Source organism: Pan troglodytes, chromosome 2, assembly GCF_028858775.2.
Source record: "Pan troglodytes isolate AG18354 chromosome 2, NHGRI_mPanTro3-v2.0_pri, whole genome shotgun sequence".
Classification (NCBI taxonomy): Eukaryota; Metazoa; Chordata; class Mammalia; order Primates; family Hominidae; genus Pan; species Pan troglodytes.
Window position 1 is genome coordinate 98033356 of NC_086015.1, and position 27068 is coordinate 98060423.

Here is a 27068-nt window from a genome sequence, read left to right on the forward strand (position 1 = left end):
TGAAATTGGAAATCATCATTCTCAGTAAACTATCGCAAGAACAAAAAACCAAACACCGCATATTCTCGCTCATAGGTGGGAATTGAACAATGAGATCACATGGACACAGGAAGGGGAATATCACACTCTGGGGACTGTGGTGGGGTGGGGGGAGGGGGGAGGGATAGCTTTGGGAGATATAACTAATGCTAGATGACGAGTTAGTGGGTGCAGCACACCAGCATGGCACATGTATACATATGTAACTAACCTGCACAATGTGCACATGTACCCTAAAACTGAAAGTATAATAAAAAAAAAGAAGAAAAAAAAAGAAATAAATTTCTTTACCCTGTTTCAGGTATTCTGTTATAAGAAGTAGAATATTGACTAAAATACGGCCAATAAACCCTAAAATGTTTAGTATCTAGACCTTTAACAGAAAAATTTTGAAGACCCCACCTATGAATAAAGGCTTATTTTTCATATGTGCCTTTTGTCGTCACTTCCTTTTAATATATACGTTGTCTTAGTAAATGAATGATAAACTCATTGAAGGCAAGAAGCAGACCACAGATCTCTATATCTTCCTCAGTATTGGCACAGTACATTACGTACACTCATACCTGTGAATCTGTGAACACTCATATCTGTGAAAGTTTGTATAGATAGTTTGTATAGCTTCCTAAAACTTGTGAGATCCAGTGAAGAAAAGAGGGAGAATAGTGCATTCTGCAGAAAAGATTTAAAAAAAGGAGAAAAAGACATTCTGAAAAGAATCCCAGTTTAAGATGTCAAGAACCCTCTCAGGTTCATGTCTTATTATTATTTTTTTATCCTCATACAAATACAAATTAAATAGATTTTTATAAATTACTACCTTGAAGATAGGCGGGTAGTTTAACAACACATGCAACCATCTGAGTTGTGTGACTAACATAATATGACTAATGCTTTTAAAAATAAGGAATGAATTTATGAAGAGCAAAATGGAAGTTTTATTGATCCTCTAAGGAAGAAATCCTGCATTCTAAAAGGATTTATTAATCTTTTGACCACATCAGTTTACCTCATCTGCTTTGAAAGTAAATATGTAATAACATATATGACATTGTTATGAAAGATCCATGTTGGTTTTAACTATATTTTTCTGTAATACATTTATCTATTCAATGAAGAAAGTAAGTCAATGAAAAAACAGACAGGTGACATGTAGAGCCTAAGTGTGTATTTTCTGTCCTACTATTGCCTTAGCCTGAATGTCGTTTTATCCCTGTCTGGTTGTCTCTGCAATATGTAAAGGAATTGTGTAAAACACATCATATTTTATAGATGTGTTTTCCCATCTATAAAATAGTTTTAAGCCTAGGCAACAAAACGAGACCCCCATCTGTACAAAATATAAAATAAAAAATAGCTGGGCATGGTGGTGCGTGACTGTAGTCCCTGCTACTAGGTAGGCTGAGGCAGGAGGATAGCTGGAGGCTAGGAGTTCAAGGCTGCAGTGAGCTACAATCATGCCACTGCACTCCAGCCTGGGCAACAGAGCAAGACCTCATCTCTAAAAAAAAAAAATGATAATAAAATAAAATGGATATAATACTAGGGCCAGATTTATAGAGTTTATGTGAGGATGAAAAAGAAGATATGTAGACATATAGAACAGTGCTAAAACATGATAACTAGCAATGGTAGAAATGACTAATTTTTATTCTTCATTCTGTTAGAAAATATTGACCTGACTACTTCTTACTTCTATTGACTTGACTACTTCTTACGTTTCTATCTATGAAGCAAACACTCTACCTACTCTAATTGTAAAGATAATCTGCTTACTAATTCTCTAACATGACAGGAGAGTACATTGGGCCAGCTGCAAACATCTCTTGGGAGAACTTTATATTAAAAGTTTCTAATATTTTCTAAAAAAACTATAACTTTCAAGTTGAAAATAACGCTTTCAAGTAAGTGTTATTTTCAACATCGGCCTGTTCCGGTATTCAAATTTGCTCATATTTTTCTTTTTTTCTTCTTTTTTTCTCTCTCTGTTTTTTTTTTTTTTCCATTTCTTTTCTTTTTCCCACCATCTGTGTGCCAAGTAGTGCTTGGCTTTATTCATTATAGGTATGAAATTTACAAGATTTTCTGTTAAAAAGAACTTTCATTTTTAGTCTCAAATATCCACAAGGGAAAAACAGTTTTAGGAATGGGCTTGAGGAGGAAAATGTGTATATTTATATATACATTTTTAGTAGAGATGGGGTTACGAAATGTTGGCCAGGTGGGTCTCCAACTCCTGACCTCAGGTGATCCACCCGCCTTGGCCTCCCAAAGTGCTAGGATTATAGGTATGAGCCACCGCGCCCGGCCACATCTTTTTAGTTTGCAATATCAGATCAATCAACTCTAAGCCTCCATGTACATATCTGGTTGACCAATAATTAGCTGTTAGTAATTTGCTGTGGGAGACGAGCCTTCTCCACCTCTCTAATATTATACAAAAGTCTCGGTGATTTTGGGTAGACCAAAACATCCAGATTCTCCCTACTTTCCAATCTAGTTAGGAAAGTGTTGTGACTGTTGGAGCCTGAAGAGCAGCTTTCTCTTTCCACAGCCTTAGGGCTGGGCACAGAAATGTTTCACCAATTATCTCTAGGTCAGAGCTCTTAATATTTGGTCCATTGACTTTGCTGTGTCACACCTTCAGGCACTCTTTATACCTTAGAAAAGCATTCCTAAGAAATAGAAACTGTTTCTAAGACCGAGGCTCTATTTTAGGTATCCAACAGGCACCCAGCATAGCCACCAGATCATCTGCCATGGTCCAGGGCAGGGTACTCTCAGAACTACTCCACTCCAAGCACTAATTTCTACTCTCTATTTTCACTTCTGCCCAGCCCTAGCTTAATTCTCCTCAAAGTGAATATTTCCCTGAAGAAGGAAGAGTAAAATAAGGACCAAAAAAAATGTACACTAGGATAGAAAAGGCATACCTTAATGTAAGTTGAAATTGAAATAAACTCATATTAGACCTTGGTGATAGAACTTGATGTTATTTATTACCACCATTGTCATTATACTTCAGAATCAAACCTATGGAAGTAGGTTCTTAAATTTAAGTGTCACATATTATAAAGCACATGCTTTCTGAGATCCTTGACTTTGTATTTTGAGAGGTACACTGATAAATAAAGCTGGGAGGATCCAGCACTGAAAAGATAGCACCAATGTGAAAATGTTACATATGGTGTGATTCCTACTCTATGTGATATTCTGGAAAAGGAAAACCTATAGATATGGTAAAAAAGATCAGTGGTTGCAGAGAGGGATGAATAGGTGGGACACAGGAGATTTTTAAGTCAGTGAAGCTATTCCACCTGAAACTCAAATGGAGGACACAGGACATTATGCTTTATCAGAACCCGTGGGATTGTACAACACAAAGAGTGATCCCTAATGAAACTATGGGTATCAGTTAATGGTAATTTATCAATATTGATTTACCAATAGTAACAAATGTACCACACGAATGCAGCATGTCAATCATAGGAGAAATTGTGCAGAGAATGGTTCAAAGAAGGGGTAAATGGAAACTCTGTACTTTCCGCTCAGTTTTTCTGTCAACCTAAAACTGCTTTGAAAAATAGCCTATGAATTAATATAAAAAGTACCTCACATGACACATTTTTTGTCAAATGCATTAGATGAAAACTGCTGACATGATCTTCAAGAAATAAATATCACAGACATCCCAGAATCAAAGAGTTGTAAAGCTAAAAGATACTCAGTGGAAAATGTCTACTCTAGTCTTAATTATTTCTGAAGAGACAGATTCTGCCAGTTTCCTTACTAGCCTATTCTAGGGTTTAGTTTCTTTCTGAGTCCCGCAAATTAGCCCGTATTATACATACTTGTCTTCTGTGAAGAATGCTTTGATCAAAGCCTCCTTAAATAATCATTCTCTACTAGAATTAATAAGTAAATCACTGATTTGATATTTTTGGCTCTGATTAAATGGCCTCAGTACAAGCTACAATGAATCAATAGGCAGTGATGGACAAAAATAGTTCATCCTTAGGATGATTATCATTTAAAATGTACATTTCAATGTAGAAGTTGTCAAACTCTAGAAAGTTATAAAACTCTATGTTATAGAACACACAGGTAAAGTTAATTTTTTATATAGACCCTTGCAGCTTTGTACCCACAATGGTTTAGTTCATTTTGTAATGCCACAGGGCAAAATTCTTAACTATCCGAGAAATAATTTTACTAAACTTGTGTTCAAAACCGAATTTAATTCACTTTTTTGATAATGTCAGCATTTAGAACTATAATTTTCAAGAAATCTCTCTTTATTGGAATATTAAAATTTCAAATGCCCATTCTCAAGAAGAGTTAAAATCATAAAAGATAGTTACATGTTTAAGTTTATAGTTGCTCAAGGGAAGTTGTAATAGAGAATCCACATTGCGTGTAGCTTATTTCTGAAATAAATCTGCAGATGAATTAAAATGTTAATGTTTGAACCTATTTAACTGCCAATTGTTCATGAAATGATAAATATCACTGAAGACATGATAATAAAATGCCCAACAAAATTATAAAGGGCATAATTTCTGTGAGCATGTGCTGGAAAGAGCATAATAAATTGTATTACCATCATAATTATGGGAGGACGAAGAGATTATATTTTCTTTTTCTATGAAGAATAAGCACTTTGTCAGAGCACATTTCAAATACATTTTGTATTCTCTAATACTCAGCATTAAGAACTCTTTTATTATGTTATAAAAATAATTTTTAAAATTAATTTGTATTTCAATTAATTGGAAATTATAAATTCCCATTTGAAACAATTCATGCAATTGTGCTCAAGATCAGAATATATTTCATCTTCTTTCTGTCATTGTTGGGCTTCCAAGTTTGTACATCTGTCAATTTGTAGGTGTTAATTATAAACACTTTCTCCTTTTTTAAAAATCTATTTCACTAGAAGATAGCTGTTGACAGAAGGTGAAGCAATTATGACTTTTTCACCAGGCAAGTTGGAAACGAATAGCCTTACTATTCAGTCATAAATCTTCCTTTTGATATTTTTTATTCTCTGTTGACAATATTGTAATCTATCATGAGACTGATGAAAATATGTTACTTTATCATAGCTATTATTGATATGTGTGTTTCTGTGTATATACACACATATCATTTCTATATTAAAATTAGATAACTGCATGTTTAAATATCTAGTTATAAAATAATATATTACTATAATCTTCTGGAAAATCTTTCCTTAATTAAATAAGATGATGCATAGAGTTTGACTGGCTGAGGCAGGCCGTGTTTTCTGGAAAGCAGATAATAAGAAGTTACGTGTGTGAAAGGTTTATTGTTAACATCCATGGAAAGAGAGGGATGCAAGTGGAATTGGTTAGGAGGAGTTGTCAGAACTTGATGCTGACTCTATAAAGTCTCCTTGACTTTAAGCAACAGAGTAAAGATTGCTCATTAGGGAGTCCTTTGTGAGGAGAGATGGTTAGGTTCCTGTACACCACCTTGGAAAACCATTGGTCAAAAGCCACCTTGGAAAGGAAAGGAAAGGACTTTGCCTTGGAATCTAAGGTGACTCTTAATGAGCTAACAGCTAGAAGGTCAGCTGATCACACTCATCAGAAGTGGGCAGATAGTCCTCTCTTGAGCGGGGATCTGAGAAGCTCATCTCTGTGTCTGTCACAATCTACCCCTTTGGGCCATGTAGCTTCACTTCATCTTACAGGTTCCAAGACAGAAGCTCTTCAAGGCATTGATGAAGCTTCTCTTCCTGAGGGGAAACAGAAGAGAGAGATGTCAGACCTCACTGTAGCCAGTCTTGGGGCTCAACTGGTACACAACAAATTTCTTTTAACTTCTTGTATCACATCTGCTAATCTTGGTGACTTTCCTCATGGTATGAACCACACCCTCATTCCTTATGATTCTGAGTGCTTGGTAACCATAGCTATTTCAGATCAGAGTTGCTGCACTTGTTCATTAATTTATAATTGTTCACCTAATTCACACAGGATTAATTCTGAGGTGATGCTTTAGCTATACTTACGTCACATATCTCTATTGCCCTATCAATCAGGCTTCCATCATGGTGGTAAATATAAACTTTAGTCATGGGGCCCCTTACACCTGTCCTTTACTTAAAGTATGTTCCCTGGAGATTTATGGTGAGACATTCCAGTATTCTCACTTTCTTTAGTGTTTAATCCCTCTACTGACTATTCGGGTAATTTGGGCATTTTAATCTCACTCACCGTGGGCTATTCTGAACTATGATTTGAGTTTAATCTCATTCAAACTTTTTTAAGTTTCCAGGTCCAGCCCTAGCAGCAAGTTTGTGCCATTCTCTGGGGAACTTGCCAGGATGTTAAATCCTGTATACTGAAGTAGTGCATCATGTCTACATACTGTCCTTTAACTAGGCTTGTGTGTGTGTGTGTGTGTGTTTTGATCAAGCACCCTCAGACTCCTGTCTCACTGTTCCTAGTGAAAAATACTTCCTTTTTCCAGCAACTATTTCAGGAATAATCTCTTTGCTCTCCAGTTAGTCTCAATATGGCATGACTAGATTATGCAGCAGGCCTGGAGAGAAGGTGGAAACATCTCCTGATGGTAGTTACCATAGCCTTATGAGGAAAGCTCTCTGTATTTTCTTCTTTGGAGGACTATTAATTCTTAATGAGAGTTGGAAAACATGGAATACATCTTTAAGATCAAGTGGTTCAGACAAATGTGAGGCATCAAGATCTTTTGAAACATATACACATATGTCCCCAAATCACATGTTCAAGTATCATGCTTTCCCAACTAGGATCTTGAATTTGGCATGACAGACTTGCCTCAGTTGGACATTTAATGATCTTTGAAGTTCAGCTCTTCTGACTATTTAATCTTCTGCTGATTTTCCATTTTTTTCCTGCTTACCTACTACTGCATGTGATCCTTCTTTGTGTTTCCAGAGACTCAGATTCTCACACTAAGTTTCTAATTCTTAATTGCTGTAATCTTTATATTATCCACTTGCAAGGTAGATAATGACATCTAATTTCTTTGCCCTTTTATCTATTTTTTGCCTCGTATATTTCAAACACCTGACACTGACAAGTGTAGTCCTCACCTCCTCCATCATCTCCATTTGGCCACCGCAGCACACAACCAGTGAATGAACAGCTGAACTGCCACCTTTGCCAAGAGACATCCCTTACCATTCTACATCTAGTCCTATCTGAGTGGCCCATCTTCCTCTCTGTCACAACAGAGTTTTTAGACAAAATATCTGAATTATTAGTTTCTTTCTTATCTCTTTTTCTACAAAATATAGAACATGAGATAAAAAAAGGAGATGGAGTTGGAGAACTTTCTTCTTTTCCATTTCAAAGCCCAGCTACCATGGCAATATGTCTCCAGCCAGGGGCTTATAAAGTAAATATTATATTAGTTTTCTATTTCGTAGTAACAAATTACTACAAACTTTGCCTCGTAAAATAACATCAGTTGATTATCTTACAGTTCTAAACATCAAAAGTTCTGAAATTGAAGTGTCAGTAGGGCTGCATGTCTTCTAGAAACTCTAGGGGAGAATCCATTTCCCTGCCTTTCTTCATTTCCAGGGGCCATGCAGATTCTTTGGTTTATGGTTCCATCTTGCATTGTCAAAGTCAGCAGCAGAGTGTCTTCCGATCTCTCTCTGCTTCTGCACTTACATTATCTTTTGCGGCACTGAGCCTCCTGCCTTTCCCTTATCAGGACTTTGTGATTGCATTGAGTCCACTGAGATCACTTGGGATAATCTCCCAATCTCGAGATCCTTTACATGTGTAACAAAAAACGTTTTGAAATAATACTTCAGATATATTACTGATGACCTTTTGATGACCAGTTCCTTTCATGTCTCATTAGGTAGTTACTACACTCTCTTACAGATAGGGTAATAAAACAATTTTATGTTAAAACTTCGGGTTTCGGTTCCAATAAATGTTCTTGAACATGCTTTGAGTAAGGTGAATAAGGTGTTTGAGAAAGAAAGCTTTGTTCTTGTCTTTATTTATAAAATATTCACTGTTAATATCAGGAACTAAATGAAAATACTCAAACGATGAAAAGTAATAATGATAATTGAAGATTATAAAATGTCACAAGAAAAAGTTTTTCTACTTTTTTTGTGTAAATATTATCCAATATGTTGTGGGAGAAAAAAGGATTACAGAAACATAATAAATGTTTAGTCTAGTCTTTCAAGAAGAGATATAACACTTAATGCTCTGGTTGGTGTATGGGCTTATAGTCAGGACTCAGGAAGTTATCAAATAAAAAAGCTCAAAATAAGTAAGGTGGGAAAAATATGAGAGTAGCTGTAATATTTGGTTCACTGAAAGACTGTAGCAGGGAGTGATTGCAAAGAATCTCCAGGTGTATCATTATACCTGAATGCCTGTGCAGTAGTGATTGACTAAGGGAGCTGGGTAGTTTGGCCAAAGATGGAATTGGGTTTGTGGTAGTATCTAATCAAAAACAACAACAACAAAAACAAAAGGATGAAAGTGCATAGTTCATATTCTGGAAAAGGAAGATGGAAGAGTGACTTGTGTGCATGTTATGTTTAGAAAGGACATGCCAGTGCCTCATCATGGATCTGTGCACAGTAGGTTTGGGTACAAGAATAAGTGGAGATTTTACACATTAGTAAAGCCCACAGTGAATGAGTATTGGAAACTCTGGTCCAGACACATCTTTCTGATGCCAGAGCTACATGTAAGATCTTAGGGTCTGAATTATATCTGGGATAGAATAAGGATAAAAAGGGGCAGAAAGGAAGACTTCTGAATTAATGGAGATTTTATAGAAGAGAAAGTTGACAGTTTACTTTTGATGACAAATATTAAAACCATTGAGTAAAATGAGAACTGAGAGCTTAGCATTTCTACAAAATTATACAGAAATTTATTTATTTTTTGCCAAACAGTTTTATTTTCTATCCCTGCAACATTTTATTTAATACACTAAGAAATGCTTTAAGGTAGATATAATTTTTATTTCAATTGTGATTTCCATTGAAACTTAGAGAACAAACAACTGGTAAATGATGTTGGGGAACAAAGTATCTTCTGCATTTCTGCACATCTTGTGTAGAGACATTGATAATTTTTGCTCCAGACTGTCTATTCAAGGATATTGGTATCACAAACAGCCTTGGAAAATAAAAAAAAAATCATCTTCTTTCAAGGCAGAGAGCAGATTTATTTTCAGGCTACAGTAATAAAGATAATGTCTCTCTACAGGGCAAAGGTTGGGCAGGTTTATCAACAACCCTTCAAAAATAGGGGGCTATCTAAGCTCAGGGTTCCTTGACTGTACCACAAACCCGCTGTGCACACAGCATCCACTGAGCCTTTCTGCCTGGCACCCATGCAACTTGAGGTCAAGAGGAACTGACACAAACATGAAGCTCATGATGCCTCCTATGCTATGCTTAATAATCCTCTGTTTCTGACTCACAAATTTTTAGTAACATCTATGACACTGTGATAGGCTAACTTGTTAGCTTGCATACAGGGTAAAATTTCATATCCTTCATGATTTTTAAAAATGGAAGAAGTAATATTAGTTAGGACACTCTGATTCAGTAGCTCGCACTTGAAACCAAAAAATCTGAATATTAAACAGTGTCTACTCAGGGAGTCAGCTAAAAATAAACTAGGGCAAATATAATGAGGAACCTTGCTGCTTCCCTTAGTGAGATCAAATTCTTGTCTTCCCAAGTTGACAGGTTCAATAATTTCTGTCCAAAAACCAAACCAGCACTAGACAGATTAACAGAAGAAAAAGCATAAAAATTTAATAACATGCAAGCTCACAGGTGTCATACAAAGTATAAAACTCAAAGAAGGGCCAGATGATTGAAGCTTAAATATCTCCTCATAACGGAGTGGGAAATGGAAGATGTAGGCAATTTTTGAGGAAGAGTAAATGATTTTTAGGACTCACAGAACCCACAGTAGCCTGGGACAAAGTTCGTTTGGTCTCTGAGTGAGGTAGCAACAAATTTTGGTAAAGCGAGAGGCAAAACTGTACTGGGGATAACGTTGTCTTATTATGAACTATCTCTCAGGTAAAAGAGCACAAAATAATAGATGAAAAATCTGCCCACGTGGGTGTTATTTGGTTATTGTTCTCCATGGTTAATATGACTTTAGACAGGTTATTGAAGGCAACTGTGTTTCTTTTGGAAAAACTTTCCTCGGTCAAATAAGGAAACTTCAGAAAAAGTCCCTCCCTATGGATGGGACAGGGGAGAAACAAGGGAAGATGAGAGACCTTCATTTTGAGGCAGCTTCTAAGGCCTTTTAATTTTCTTTAAGTCAAAGTCCTCAGGATGCCGAAGGGCCGTGCTTTGGGGTTTTGTTTCTTGAGCCTCAAGATGTGTGTCCTCTGGACCTATTCTCATCCTGTTATGATGCAGCCATGCATAACTCCCAGTTTAAATGGTTATGTCTGTATGAAGAGAGACAAGGAAAGATTTGTGAGTCCATACTTATGCTGTAGCAATTATTCTTAACCTCAGATTCAAAATAAAGTCATCAAAATATGTTAAAAAGTTGATATTTTTATTTATTTATTTTTGCTTTTATAAATGTATCCTCTTTTTAATTTTTAATTTTTCCATAAGTTACTAGGATACAGATGGTATTTGGTTATATGAGTAAGTTCTTTAGTGGCGATTTGTGAGATTTGGTGCACCCATCACCTGAGCAGTATACACTGCACCCTATTTTAGTCTTTTATCCTCGCTCCCCTACCACCCTTCCCCCTAAGTCCCCAAAGTCTATTGTATTACTCTTATGCCCTTGTGTCCTCATAGCTTAGCTCCCACATATCAGTGAGAACATATGGTGTTTGATTTTCTATTCCTGAGTTACTTCATTTAGAATAATAATCTCCAATCTCATCCAGGTCACTAGAAATGCTGTTAATTCATTCCTTTTTATGGCAGAGTAGTAGTCTATATAATATATGATATAGACTACTATATATATCACAGTTCTTTATCCAACCATTGACTAATGCACATTTGGGTTGGTTCCACGATTTTGAAATCGTAAATTGTGATGCTGTAAAAATGTTTGTGCAAGTATCTTTTTCTTATAATGACTTCTTTTCTTCTGGGTAGATACCTGGTAGTGGGATTGCTGGATCAAATGGTAGTTCTACTTTTAGTTCTTTAAGGAATCTCTACACTGTTTTTCATAGTGGCTGTACTAGTTTACATCCCACCAGCAGTGTAGAAGTGTTCCCTGCTCACCGCATCCACGTCAATATCTACTGTTTTTTGATTTTTTGATTATGGCCATTCTTGCAGGAGTAAAGTGGCATCGTATTGTGGTTTAGATTTGCATTTCCTTGGTCATTAGTGATGTTGAGCATTTTTTCATGTTTGTTGGCCATTTGTATATCTTCTTTTGAGAATTGTCTATTCCTGTCCTTATCCCACTTTTGGATGGGATGTTTGTTTTTTTCTTGCTGATTTGTTTGAGTTCGTTGTAGATTCTGGATTTTAGTCCTTTGTCAGATGTATAGATTCTGAAGATTTTCTCCCACTCTGTGGGTTGTCTGTGTACTCTGCTGATTGCTCCTTTTGTCATGCAAAAGCTTTTTATTTTAATTAAGTTCCAACTATTTATCTTTGTTTTTATTGCGTTTGCTTTTGGGTTCTTGGTCATGAAATCCTTGCCTAAGCCAAGGTCTGGAAGTGTTTTTCCAATGTTACCTTCTAAATTTTCACAGTTTCAGGTCTTAGATTTAAGCCTTTAATCCATCTCAAGTTGATTTTTGTGTAAGGTGAGAGATGAGGATCCAGGTTTAGTCTCCTACATGTGGTTTAGCCAATTATCCCAGCACCATTTGTTGAAAAGAGTGTCCTTTCCCCACTTTATATTTTTGTTTGCTTTGTCAAAGATCACTTGGTGGTAGGTATTTGGGTTTACTTCTGGATTCTTTATTCTGTTCCATTGGCTTATGTGCCTATTTTTATATCAGTACCACACTGTTTTGGTGACTATGGTCTTATAGTATATTTTGAAATCTGGTAGTGTGATGCCTCCAGATTTGTTCTTTTTACTTTGTCTTGCTTTGTCTATGCAAGCTCTTTTTTGGTTCCATATGAATTTTAGAATTGTTTTCTGTAATTCTGTGAAGAATGATGGTGATATTTTGATGGGGATTGCATTGAATTTGTAGATTGCCTTTGGCAGTATGGTCATTTTCACAATATTGATTCTACCCATCTGTGAGCATGGAAGGTGTTTCAATTTCTTTCTGTCATCTAGGATTTCTTTCAGCAGTGTTTTGTAGTTTTCCTTGTCAGGTCTTTTGCCTCATTGGTTAGGTATATTCCCAACTATTGTATTGTATTGTATTGTATTGTATTTTGCAGCTATTATAAAAGGGGGTGAGTTCTTGATTTGATTATCTGCTTGGTTGCTATTGGTGTATAGAAGAGCTACTGATTTGTGTACATTAATCTTGTATCTGGAAACTTTGCTGAATTCTTTTATCAGTTCTAGGAGCTTTCTGGAGGAATCTTTAGGATTTTCAAGGTAAACGATCATATTGTCAGCAAAGAGTGACAGTTTGACTTCCTCTTTACTGATTTGGATGCTCTTTATTTCTTTCTCTTTTCTGATTGCTCTGGCTAGGACTTCCAGTACTATGTTGAAGAGGAGTGGTGAGAGTGGACATCCTTGTCTTGTTACAGTTCTCAGAGGGAATGCTTTCAACTTTTCCCCATTTAGTATTATTTTGACTGTGGGTTTGTCATAGATGGCTTTTATTATGTTGAGGTATGTCCCTTGTATGGTGATTTTGCTGAGAGTTTTAATCACAGAGGGATGCTGGATTTTGTCAAATGCTTTTTCTGCATCTATTGAGATGATCATGTGATTTTTGTTTTTGATTTTCTTTGATTCTGTTTATGTGGTGTATCACATTTATTGGCATGTGTATGATAAACCATCCCTCCATCCCTGGTATGAAATCCACTTGATCATAGTAGATTATCTTTTTGATATGTTGTTGGATTCAGTTAGATAGTATTTTGTTAAGGATTTTAGCATCTATGTTCATCAAGGATATTGGTCTGTAGTTTTCTTTTTTGGTTATGTCCTTTCCTGGTTTTGGTATTAGAGTGATGCTGGCTTCATAGAATGAATTAGGGAAGGTTCCATCTTTATCTTCTGGAATAGTGTCAAAAGGATTGGTACCAATTCTTTGAATGTCTGGTAGAATTCTGCTGTGAATCCGACTAGTCCTGGACTTTTTTTTTTGTTGGTAATTTTTTAACTACAATTTCAATCTCACTGCTTTTTATTGGTCTGTTCAAGGTGTCTAATTCTTCCTGATCTAATCTAGGAGGGTTGCATTTTTCCAGGAATTTTGTTTTTGCTTTTTAACTCATATTTTTGCTTTATAGGTCCTATGTGATATATTCTTTAAAGGGGTTCTGTTTTGATGTGTTTCCAGGATTTGTATCAAGATTTAGAGTTCCTTTTAGCAGTTCTTTTAGTGGTGGCTTGGTAGTGGTGAATTCTCTCAGTATTTGCTTGTCTGAAAAAGACTGTATCTTTCCTTCATATGTGATGCTTAGTTTGCTGGATTCAACATTCTTGGCTAATAATGGTTTTGTTTGAGGAGGCTGAAGATAGGGCCCCAATTCTTTCCAGTTTTTAGGGCTTCTGCTGAGAAATCTGCTGTTAATCTGATAAGTTTTCCTTTATAGTTTACCTGGTACTTTTTTCCCATAGCTCTTAAGATTCTTTCCTTTATAGTAACTTTAGAAAACCTGATAACAATGTGCCTAGGTGATGATCTATTTTTGATGAAGTTTCCAGGTGTTCTTTGTGCTTCTTGTATATGGATGTCTAGGTCTCTAGCAAGGCTAGGGAAGTTTTCCTCAATTATTTCCCCAAATATGTTTTCCAAACTTTTAGCTTTCTCTTCTTCCTCAGGAACATTGATTATTCTTAGGTTTTTTTGTTAACACAATCCCAGACTTCTTGAAGGCTTTGTTTATGTTTCTTTGTCTTTGTTGAATTTGGTTAATTCAAAGACCTTGTCTTTAAGCTCTGAATTTCTTTCTTCTACTTGTTTAATTGTATTACTGAGACTTTGCAGATCATTTTGCATTTCTCTAAGTGTGTCCATTGTATCCTGAAGTTTTGATTGTTTTTTATTTATGCTATCTATTTCATTGAATATTTCTCCCTTCACTTCTTGTATTATTTTTTGGATTTCCTTGCATTGGGCTTCACCTTTCTGTAGTGCCTCCCTGATTAGCTTAATAACTAACATTCTGAATTCTTTTTCAGGTTAAATCAGAGATTTCTTCTTGGTTTGGATCCATTGCTGGTGAACTAGGGTGATTTTTTGGGGCTGTTAAAGAGTCTTGTTTTGTCATATCACCAGAGTTGGTTTCCTGGTTTCTTCTCATGTGGGTAGGCTCTGTCAGCAGGAAGGTCTAGGGTTGAAGTTTGTTATTCAGATCCTTTTGTCCCATGGGGAGTTCCCTTGATGTAATACTCTCCCCATTTTCCTATAGATGTAGCTTCCTGTGAGCTGAGCTGCAGTGATTGTTGTCCCTCTTCTGGGTCTAGCAGCCCAGCAAGTCTACTAGGCTCCAGGCTGGTACTGGGGATTGTCTGCACAGAGTCCTGTGATGTGAACCATCTACGAGTCTCTCAGCCATGCATACCAGCACCTGCTCCAGCAGAGGTGGCAAGGAGGTGAAATGGACTCTGTGAAGGTTCTTAGTTTTGGTGGTTTAATGCTCTATTTTGTGCTGGTTGGCATCCTGCTAGGAGGTGGCGCTCTCCAGACAGCATCAGCTGCGGTAGTATAGAGAGGAACTAGTGATGGGCAGGGCCCACAACTAAAACTCCCAAGATTACATGCCCTCTGTTTTCAGCTACCAGCGTGAATATGAAAGGCCCATCAGGTGGGGCAGGGCTAGGCATGTCCATGCTCAGACCCTCCTTGGGCAGGTCTTGCTGTGGCTGCTGTGGGGTATGGGGATGATGCTCCCAGGTCAATGGAATTGTGTACCTAGGAGGATTATGGCTTCCTCTGCTGATTCATGCAGGTTGTCAGGGAAGTGGGGGAAAGTGAACAGTCACAGGCCTCACCCAGCTCCCTTGCAAATCGAAGGGCCGGTCTCACTCCCACTATGCTCCCCTAACAGCCCTAAGTCTGTTTCCAGGCAGTGGGTGAGCAGGGCTTGAGAACTTGCCCCAGGCTACCTGCCTCCTACCTGCGAAAAAAAAGTGCTTGGTGTTTCCCCTGCCTGTGGAGTCTGCACACCAGATTTATGCTCTCCCTTGAGTTCTGGCCAGGAGGCTTCTTTCCCAGTTCAAATTGTTAACTAAGTTCAACTGGAGACTACCATCTCCCTATGGTGTTTTCCCCTGCTCCTCTGGCTGTAATGGCCTGCTTGGGGTCCGAGTGAGCTCCCAGGGCCTTTCCTGCTGCTTCCTCTACCCCTCTATTTCACTCGGCTCTCTGAATTGACTCAGCTCCAGGTAAGGTGGGAAACTTCTCCCTTCAGTTTCTCTAGTCAAGCTGTGTGTTTGGGAGAGGAGGATGTCTCTCTTCCTCACTTCTGCAGTTGGGGAACTCACAGTATCTGGGGTGTCCCCCAGGTCCTGAAAGAGCAGTTTGTTTCCTTCGGAGGCTCTGTGGATCCTCTTGGGATTGCTAGTTTGTTCTTGCCAGAAAGTTGATATTTTTAACACTCCCCAGGCTAATATAATATGCATCCAGCGTTAAGTACCACTGTGATACAGCAATAAGGCAGGAAGTCTTTCTTGGGGGAAATCATAAGGAACAGAAGTCTAGAGTCTAAATTCTATTCTGACAATATAGTGGCTAGTCATCACATGTGGTTACATAAATTTTAATTTAAATGAATGTAATTAAAATTTAAAATTGTACTACTTAATGATTCTGGTCACATTCTGCATATTCAGCAAGCACATGGAGCTAGTGACTGTAGTATTGAACAACTTAGATATCTCATATTTCCATCATCACAGAACATTCAATTGGACAGTGCTGGTATGTTAGATACAGAGCTCTGTCCCTGCATGACTAGTCAAACTTAGAGGCTTTAGATTTGGTTTTATTAAGACAGCCAATGGTTTTCTCTAAGGGGTACAAAAGTGGTGTACACAGAAATCTGTATATATAATTTATGTGCGTGTGTGTGTGTGTGTGTGTGTGTGTGAGAGAGAGAGAGAGAGAGAAGGAGAGAGGGAGAGAGAGAATAATGGTGATAGTCTCACTTCTTAGGCCCTGTGAAATGTACAATGATCTAAAATTGTGGCATATTATTATAAGGCTGATGTAACACAGAAATTGTCAGGAAGGACTTACTGTCCTTAAAAGCCTATTCGTAGAAATTTTTCCAATTAATCAGTGTTTATTGTTTTTATGTTTCTTACCAAAATTACTCTCTCTAATATCATTACTATTGATTTTCTCCCTGTGGGTCCCTGATTTATCTGGCTTTTGTCCTGGAATGGTTTCATAGCTAAGGAAGAAATCATGACCAATAGTTTTGTAAACTATTTTCAAAGATGTCACTGTCAACCTCAAAATCTAAACCTATAACCTAGATTTTTCTTCAGCATACTGCCAACAGAAGGCTACAAAAATATTTCGAGGAAGAAACACAAATAGTCAAAAGGGAATTATTTTGTGTCATAAAAACATCTCTGTGTTGTTACATAAGGAAAAAAATTAAGTTTTTGCAGCAGTGATTTTATTATTTAGCTAATCAGTGTAAACTGTGAAGACAACATTTTATGCTTACCAAATATGTAATTTAATGAATGACATGAAGCATGTGAGAAAAACCAACCAATTCTTTTTAATCATTACTCTCATTATTTTAAAGATCAATGCTTATCTATGGGGAAGGATGTTTTGCTGTTTCCTTTCCATGGGGTACCTGAGAAAGGCAGACTCTAAGAAAATAATTTTCTGACTCTTATTTTCTAACTCTGACTCTAATTTTCATTGAATAAAAAATATAAATACTTGTTGATAAAAAAAGGATTAAGGACTATTCTGAACACACTAATACAATGTTCATCTTGTTTTCATTTTATGGAACTAAGGAAAGGGACAACATTTCCGATTTCTTTATCATATTTTGACCTTGGTGTGTTTTTATACATAGAAATTTTGCAAGGTATAAGAGACAGAGAACTATATTGATTGAATTTAATAGTGGCCTCAATAATTACAAGAGCTTCCCTAAAACTGAATCTTTTCGAGCAGTGAAAGAGAGCAAACACAGAGAAAAGAAGTTTTCCTTAATAAGCTAAATGATAATAGCTTTCAGGTACACAGCATTCACACATTAAAAATGCTTTCACAGTGGTTTTCTGTTCAGCATGTAAGAAGCTGGGAAGTCACCACTCTGTCCTAACAAGTGAAAAACTCAACAACTAAAAACGTAATAGCTTCTCTGAACTAGAGAAGTGAAGTCGCAGGAAAAACAACTGCCTCAAAATTGAAGAGATGGGAAAATGCAGAGAATCACAACTTATTGGAGAAGAAATCCAGCAAATGAAAACTTTGTGAGAACCAGTACTGGAGCAGGAAAACCTGAACTGGAATTGACAAATCGTTGAAGGCTCATTGTGGGCAACTCTGAGAACCAAATATGGCCGGACAACCGAATCAGAGGGGCCCCCTACTTTTGCGTTTTACCTCCAGAAGCTTCACCAGATTCTCACAGTAAATATTATAGAGAAATTTCCTTACATTTCTAGTAGAGAATGGGGAAAAAGAATCATTTTGAAATTTTCCAGGGCATTCTATTCTTCGTAACGAGGACTGTCTTCAAGAGATTTTCTTTTAACAGAGTCTAAACTATTGGAATTTTTGTTTCAGAGCCCAATCAATGTGGGGGAAGAGAAATATCCGACTCCAGGCCATTCTACCAGCCTATTCCGTCTAAAGTAGGACGGGAGAATTGAGTAACACTTGTGAAGTACACAGCTCAGAGGTACAGGCTCACTAAAAAACTAAGATCTAATCATGGAACCATAGAATGCTTTCCCTTTCCTTACCCTTTACCACCACATTACTAAAGCCTATTTAATACAAATCCTCTGACTCAGTACATAATGTTCAGCTATGAAGAAGAAATTACAAGGCATACACACACAAAAAAGAAAAAGAGCAGTTGTGGCAGCATGCACTCGTAGTCTCAGCTACTCGGCAGGCTGAGGAAGGAGGATCACTTATGCCCAGGAGTTCGAGGCTGCAGTGAACAATAATCATGCCACGGCACTCCAGCCTAGCAACAGCAAGACCCTATCTTTAAAAAAAATTACAAGTAATTCTAAAAGGCAGACAAAACAAGCAAAAAAGCCAACACAGTTTGTAGAGATGGAACAAGCATCAGAAGCAGACTCAGATATGGCAGTGATGTTGAAATTATCAGATCAAGCATCTAAAACAACTATTATTAATATGCTTGAATGTGTAAAGTAGACAGCATGTAAGAAAAAATGAACAGAGAGTTAGAAATTCTAAGAAATATTTTTTAAATGCTAAAGACCAAAAGGCTATAACAAAAAAGAGAATATACTTGATGAGCAAATCAGTAGACTGGACACAGCTAAGAATAAAAGAAATCTGAGCTTGAGAATATCTCAATTAAAACTTCCAAATTAGAAAATCAAAGAGAAGAAAGAGTGAAAAAAAGTTCCCACAGAATACCCAAGAACTGCAAGATATTTACAAAATATGTTATATACATATGAGGATAACGAGAAAAAAATGGGGAAAGGAAGAAAATAATACTTGAATTAATGATGCCTGAGAATTTCTCCAAACTAATGTCAGATACCAAATCACAGATATAGAAAGCTCAGAGAACACAAAGCAGGATACATTTAAAAAAATCCTACACCTAGGCATCTTCTGCAGTCAAACTGAAGAAAATAAAAAATAAATAAAAAGTCTTAAGTGAAGTCAGGGGGCTTGGGGGACCTTAGAGGAGAAAAGACAAAAATTACATCTTACTTATCTCCAGAACACATACAATAAAAAGAGAATGGGGTGAAATATTTAAAAAGTTGAGAGAGAGAGAGAGAGAGAAAGCAAAACAAAGAAAAAATGCCAACAACTGGAATTCTGTATCCTGCAAAATGACCCTTTAAAAGTAAAAGGGAAACTAAGATTTTCTCATACAAACGAATGCTGAGAATTTTTTAACAATAGAAGTGCCTCGTAAGAAATTTAAAAATAAGTTCTTCAAAAAAGAGAAAACATTATATAGGTGAGAACTTACATAAAGGAAAGAAGAACACTGGAAAATAAATAAGTGAAGGTAAAATAAAAACGCTTATTTTTCTTATTTTCAATTGATATAACAGATAATTTGTTCAAAATAATAGCCAAAATATATTCATATATATGTATGCATATATATGTGTATATATAATATATGCTTATGTATACATATATATGTATAATGCATAATAGCAATGATAAGGTAAACATTCAGAGGGAGGAATTAGAAATAATTTTTATTACATGGTACTCACACTACCCAGGATACGGTATAATGTTGTTAGAAAGTGGAGCCTAAAATGTAATTGGATTAATTGTAAATATATATTACAAACTATAAAACAACCATCTAAAAATAGTAAAAAGTAAATAAAACTACAACTGATAGGCTAAGAAACAGGAAATGAAATAATATAAATGCTCAATTAAAACCACAAGAGACAAAAACATGGAAGACAAAATAGTAGATATCAATCCAGTTATTTAGATAGTCAGTTTAAACCTCAATGGTCTAAAAATTGCAATTAAAAAAGAGAGGTTGTCAGGGTTGATCAAACAACAAGATCAAACTATATGTTGTCTACAAGAAACCTACTTAAATATAAGGCACATACATATTATAGTGGATGGATAGAAAAAGATATGAAGATATACCATGCTAACTCCAATCAAAGGAAAGCAGAACTAGCTATATTAATTCTGTGCAGAGCTGACTTTGGAGCAAGGAAAATTCTCAGGAACAAAATGGGACATTACTTAATGATAAATAGGTCAATTATCCATAAATGCTTAATAATCTATAATGTGTAAATGCCTGATAATAGAGCATCAATATGTCTGCTATCAGAACACAAAGGAATAAACCAAAATGCAATTGAAGAAAGACAACTGGAGATTAAACAACACATTCTAAAATAACACTGGAGATTGAACAACACACTCCTAAATAACATATAGCTCGAAGAAGAAATCTAGAAATTTGAAATATTTTGGTAATAGTTATATTTTAGTTTCAAAAATTACTATATAGCAATAGTAATCAAGACATTATGGCACTAGCAATATAATAGACAAATAGATCAATGGAACAAAGAAAAAGAGACCCAAGATATAGATCAACGTAAATATAGTCAACTGATCCTTGACAAAAAAAAGCTAAAGAAATACAGTTGAATGAAGTTTTTCAGCAAATAGTGTAACAACTGGATGTTCACCTACAAAACAAATAAAACTAGAAGTAGACTTTATACCCTTCACCAAAATTAACTCAAAATTGAATCATAGACCTAAACGTAAAGTGCAAAATTATAAAACTCTTAGATGATAACATAGGAGAAAACCTTGATGATGTCAGTATGGTGATGACTTTTTAAATACAACACCAAAAGCACAATCTATTAAAGAAAAAAATGGAAAATCTGGACTTCATTATCAACTTCTACTCTATGAAAGACATTGTCCAGAAAATTAGAAGACAAGCCACAGACTGAGAGAAAATATTTGTTATATACATAATTGATAAAAGATTATCCAGAATATAAAAAGTACTATTAAACTTTGACAACAAAAAAATGAAAAACCCAATTCAAAAATTAAGTGTAAGACCTCGGTAAAGAAGATATATAGATGGCAAATAATCATATGAAAAGATATGCAACAACATATGTCCTTAAATAATTGCAAATCAAAACAGCAATGAGATACCATTACACACCTATTAGAATGGCCAATATCCAAAACAGTAACAACTCGACATGTTGGCTAGGATATAGAGCAATGAGATCTCTCATTCATTGCTGGTGGGAATGCAAAATGGTTCAGCCACATTGGAAAACACTTTGGTGCCTTCTTACAAAACTAAACATACTCTTACCATATGACCAAGCATTTATGCTCCTTAGTATTTATCCAAATGAGTCAAAATCTTATGTCTACACAAAATCCTGAAAACAGATGTTTGTAGTAGCTTTATTCATAATTGCCAAAACTTGGAAGCAACCCAGATGTCTTTTACTAGGTGAGTGGCTAGATAAACTGTGGTACAGCCAGACAATGAAATATTATTCAGAGCTAAAATAAATGAGCTATAAAGTCATAAAAAGACACGGAGGAATACTAAATACATATTATTTCATGAAAGAGGCCAATCTGAATGGCTATGTACTATATGATTCCAACAATGTAAAATTCTGGAAAAAGCAAAAGTATGAAGACAGTATAAAGATCAGTGGTTGCCAGGGGTTTGGGGGAAGAACGGGTGAATAGGTAGGGCACAGGATTTTTAGGGTAAGGAGACTATTCTGTATGATATTATAGTGGTGGATATATGCCATTATACATTTATCAAACCCTTTAAAATGTACAATGAAGAGCGAACCCAAATGTAAAGTATGGGCTTCTGGTGATGATGCATCTTGTCTATTTCAACAAATGTACCACTCTGGTGAGGAATTTTGGTGGTGAAAGACACTGTGCACGTGTAGGGAAAGAGAGAATATGGGAAATATCTCTGTACCTTTCCCTCAATCTTTTAGAGTAGACCTAAAACTACTCTAAAAAGTAAAGTTTGTCCTAAAATGCTCTCACATAATTTTCCTGTTTTAATCCTCATACAAATCACAGAAATTCAACAAGATAGGAATGGTTCTATTTATTTAACAGAGGAAATTGAAACTTATATTGGACTATGAAACCGGAAATTACAGTAACTAAACTATAAATGAATTTTCCAATTCTGGTTTAGTGCTCTCTTCATGTAGCATACTGAAGTTTCTAAAATCTGATATGTCTCAGTGTTTATTGAAATTAGAGAAATTATTGAAATAATTATAAAATTATGTATATTATTTTAAGTGAATATGTTAACTGATATTTAAAACACCAAGGTGTGTATACAGTTACATATAAATGTGTGTATCTGTATATATATACACATTTTTCTAAACATCGAGCCAACAAAATTGTGTGTATTTAGGTAGGTTGGTGCAAAAGTAATTTTGGTTTTTGCACTGTTGAAATTTGCCATTCGCTATTGGAATACATTCTTAAATAAATGTGGTTATGTTATACATCATTTTAATGTGAATTTCTGGCTTTTTTTAGTAACATTGCTTTGCTCTTTATTTTATATTTATTTTAGACTGGACATGATGCTAGACAAAAAGCAAATTCCAGCGATTTTCTGATTCAAGTTCAAAATGGGTCAGAAAGCAGCAGAGACAACTTGCAACATCAACAACGCATTTGGCCCAGGAACTGCCGATGAATGTACAGTGCAGTAATGGTTCAGAAAGTTTTGCAATGGAGACCAGAGCCTTGAACATGAGGAACACAGTGGCTGGCCATTAAAAGTTGACAATGACCAATTGGGAGCAATCATCAAAGCTGATCCTTTTACAACTACATGAGAAGATGTCGAAGAACTCAACATTGACCATTCTATGGGTCATTCGGCATTTGAAGCAAATTGGAGGGATGAAAAGGCTCAAAAAGTGGATGCCTCATGAGCTGAGCAAAAATCAAAATAATTGTCATTTTGAAGTGTCACCTTCTCTTATTCTGTGCAAAAACAATGAACCATTTCTCTATCAGATAGTGATGTGTGATGACAAGAGGATTTTATACGAGAACTGGCAATGACCAACTCAGTGGTTGGAACAAGAAGAAGCTGCAAAGCACCTCCCAAAGCCAAATTTGCATCAGAAAAATGTCACAGACACTGGTGGTCTGCTGCCTGTTTGACCTGCTACAGCTTTCTGAATTCTGGTGAAACCATTACATCTGAAAAGTATGATCAGCAATTCAATGAGATGCACCAAAAACTGCAACGTCTGCAGCCGACATTGGTCAACAGAAGGGGCCCAATTCTTTTCCACGACTATGCTTGACCACATGTCACACAACCAATGCTTCAAAAGTTGAATGAATTGGGCTACCAAGTTTTGCCTCATCTGCCATATTCACCTGACCTCTCGCCAACTGACTACCACTTCTTCAAGTATCTCAACAACTTTTTGCAGGGAAACCACTTCCACAACCAGCAGGATACAGAAAATGTTTTCCAAGAGTTCATGGAGTCCCAAAGCATGAATTTTTATGCTACAGAAATAAATATTTCTCATTGGCAAAAATATGTTGACTGTAATTGTTCCTATTTTGGTTAATAAAGATGTGTTTGAGCCTAGTTATAATTATTTACCATTCATTGTCTGAAACCACAATTATTTTTGTACCAACCTAAGTTAAGTGTTATAATGCTTTTTGTTTGGAATACATGCAAAAGTATGCATTTAATAGAATATAGAGAATAACAGATTTACATTAAGACCCCAAAATGGACATGCAAAGCCAACAATATACTTTATTTTAACTATTAACATAAATATTAAAATACAGTGAACAACATCCAAACTTATTACTTTTAAAGAGTTTTCAGATAGAAAGGGCCACAGATTGAAAGTGATGCCGTTGTATTAACCATCTTTCTCATAAGTGCACTTGTAGATACACTTTCCCACCAAAATATTATTGTAAAAACCATGTAGTGAGGAGTAGAATTTTATTATATATTAAGTGATATCGAACTGGAACTTCTAGGCCCAGCTCAGAGTAACAGTAACACAAAAAAGATATTTGTGTGTAAAAGCATATAACAAAGTTCTGGTAAAAACAATTCACCTGGCTGAGGCTACCATTCTGAACTTTGTAAATCTATGTATATGCAAATATGTATCTAAAATCCCTATAGCTAAAGTTATTGAAATTTCTTATTGTAAATATTTTTGCTCATTGTAACACATTGATCTTGTTGCCACTAACAAAAGTGAGAATATCTAACACTGAACAATTTTTGACTCTGTTCTGTTTTCCTTAGCCCAAGAAGTGTAGTTTTAAGGATTATATTTCCTTGCTAGTTGGCATGCAACTGTAGGCATTTGTTGGGTAAACTTACCCTTCTCTTTCATCCTCCAGTGCCCTGAAAGCCACACCACTTCTCTTATTCAGCCCTGTACTCCAGCAGGTCAGGATCTCCAAATCCATCGTAGGCCTATCTCCTTAAATAACCTTCCCCTTTCTCAGTCTTCTGTCTCTCCATATAATTTACCACTCTGCCCCCACTATGCCACAGGCTTCATTTTTCATACACATGAAATTCAAAAAGGGATGCCTCTCCGTGATTTTGCTCCTGCATCAATATTAAGCCCACACATTGAGTGTGGTATAAAGAACTCAGAGTGAATTTATTTACATTATTGTTCTTTAAAAATAGGTCTGTTGCTAACAGGTCTCTGGGTATGCATATGAAATTCACACAGCTATAAAGGGAAAGAAACAAATGCCAGATACACAGCACCAAGCTGAGAAACCAAATGGTAAGCAGAGACAATGAAGGAGCTGAGCTTAGAGGTTAGCATTGAAACGTAGCCCTGACTGCTATTTGGAATATCAAGCATCCTAATGAGTATAGAGCATTATATGATTCTCAAGTAATAAAGAAGTTTGGCATCAGTGCCCTCATTGTGGCTGCATATGGTCAACAATTTAAGGAGGAGATGAAATAAGAAAAAAATGCATTTTGTAGTCTCCATCAAAGAAAGAAATGAGTGTTAATATTTTAGCTCTTCTCCCTACCTCATAAGGTAAATTAACTAATAATATAATTAAAGATGGTGCAAAATATAGTAACTGCCCAAGATAGTCAAAAGAAAAGATAGTGTTTTTATTAAAGGTGATCTAAGATGGCCAAAGAACCAAACCACTACTGGCGTTTGGTCATCTGTGTTGAAGGATAGATATTCTGTAAAACGTTTCAGAGAAGCTCTTATCCAGAATTAAAGGAATTGTTCATTTTGCTGTGAGAAAACCCTTAAGTGCCTTCAGATATAGTGCAAACTGCTACATCTAAGGAATGCTCAGTGACTTAAGTGTGGAGCAGTGCGCTTCTAGCTTGGAAGCTGGAAGTCCAGTCTTGGGAAACATCACCTTCTGGGTCAGCTGTTGTCTTGGGAAACATCAGCTTCTGGGTCAGCTGTTGTGCACACATACCGCAACATCCAGAGCAACAGATTATGTGCTGATTATCTTTTCCAGTCACCAGTTTAGAGCTCACGGGGAAAGACAAGGAAAAAGGAAAGGATCAGAATTCCTGCCTGTCCTCTGGTCTTCAAGCCTCTGCCACAGCTGCTGTATTTTGTCCAAACAAAGAGATTTGAAAATGAACTTTCCAGTTTTATCTTGTATTTCTTCCTTGTTCAAAATGTGATCTCCCATCCCCATCCCTGTATCTCCAAAGATTTTAATAAGAATTGTAACTATTTTGGCAATTTGAAATCACTATTTCTGAAGTAGGTTGGAGTGCTTGTATTAGTCTCCCAGCAAGATTATTTGTAGTTAGACAGGAAGAATTTGTTTTTTATTTAAATGTAAATGGATATATTTGAAGTAGACTCACTGTGCATTGGTTATCACCTTGTCTGAGTCTGATAATGTAGAGCATACTCATACACAACACATTACCGAAGTGGATTTATTATTTACAGATTGGCAGTAAGGGACAAAAGAAGCATCAAATTCATCAGGAGCCAGTTCCTCAAAGCTCAAGAAATCTGCCTGGGGCAGATAGAGTCTACACTGCATGTGACCCAATTTGCACCAGAACTGAGGGAGCCCCACAGGCAGCCTGCCAGGGTTATATACATCAGGGGCACCGGGACTCACTGGCAAAGCCTTGAAGGATATCCCTCTTCCAGAGGAGAGAGGAACAAAGCTTAAGCTGTCTCAGGCAGTTGCTCCCTAACTCAAGATGTTACATTCCCTAAGAGTAATAGGAACAAGGTCCCAACTGTTTGAGGCAGCTCCTCCCTATCTGAGGCATTGCATTCTGGGCATATTCTAGTTATTCTTGAGAACCACAGGCAATAAAGTGGAGAGAGCCGGGTCAGTCCAAGGCCACCTGGAGGACTGCTCTGCATTTATTTAATAACTAATGGGTTTGGCTGATAATATATCTTTAAGTACTGATGATCAGAAAAGATCTGTTTTAATTATTGCTATATTGTTTCATTATTGTTAATCTTCTTTTCATTCCATGTAATTCTAAATACAAATCTATGAAAAATTAAGGGTAAGATAAATTTTTCTTGGGTAATTTTCATGGTAGCTTACAATTATGAAATATGTCAAATACATTCACCATAAATAAATCGACATGCATCAACAAAACATCCCAAACTCAGTTTCATTAACTTTCTTAAGACATCATTGTTTATGAAGAGCTGAGTCTTTGCTACCTTTTTAAGCTCGGAATCTTGTGAATAGGCCAAAAAGTCACTTCCATAAACATTTATAGAGAACTTATTAAAATTAAGTCAATGGTAAGTGTGAGATTCAAAAATGAAAAGTGAAGTATACCTTCAAGAAATATACAATATTCACTGTAACATAGTGTAGAATAAGCTAGTGCAGTTAAAGCATAAACAAAATGTTCAGGAAAACTAGAGTGAGGACTGATGAGGAGAAGTAAGAGCTTGATGGAATAAATGTTAAATAATGTGAATTTTTAATAATAAATTAAATTTAGGTAGGCAAAGAAGAGAGGAATTTACTGTAGGCACAAGTTTGTATGGAGATTTAAAAAAAGTAGTCCCTATGCACAAAACCAAGGTCAAAACTAGCAATATGGTGAA

At 36.1% G+C, this 27068-nt stretch overlaps 1 long non-coding RNA gene and 1 pseudogene across 1 annotated transcript; one reads left to right on the top strand and one right to left on the bottom strand.

Moving 5' to 3' along the window:
• Positions 1-5348: 5348 nt before the first annotated feature.
• On the bottom strand, positions 5349-24616 carry LOC107970495 (uncharacterized). The gene is made up of 2 exons (XR_001713088.3): positions 24335-24616; positions 5349-5800 (listed from the first exon to the last, which is right to left on the bottom strand). It is a non-coding gene; the product is annotated as an uncharacterized LOC107970495 (long non-coding RNA).
• On the top strand, positions 22530-23546 carry LOC134809646 (histone-lysine N-methyltransferase SETMAR-like; annotated as a pseudogene).
• Positions 24617-27068: the final 2452 nt, after the last annotated feature.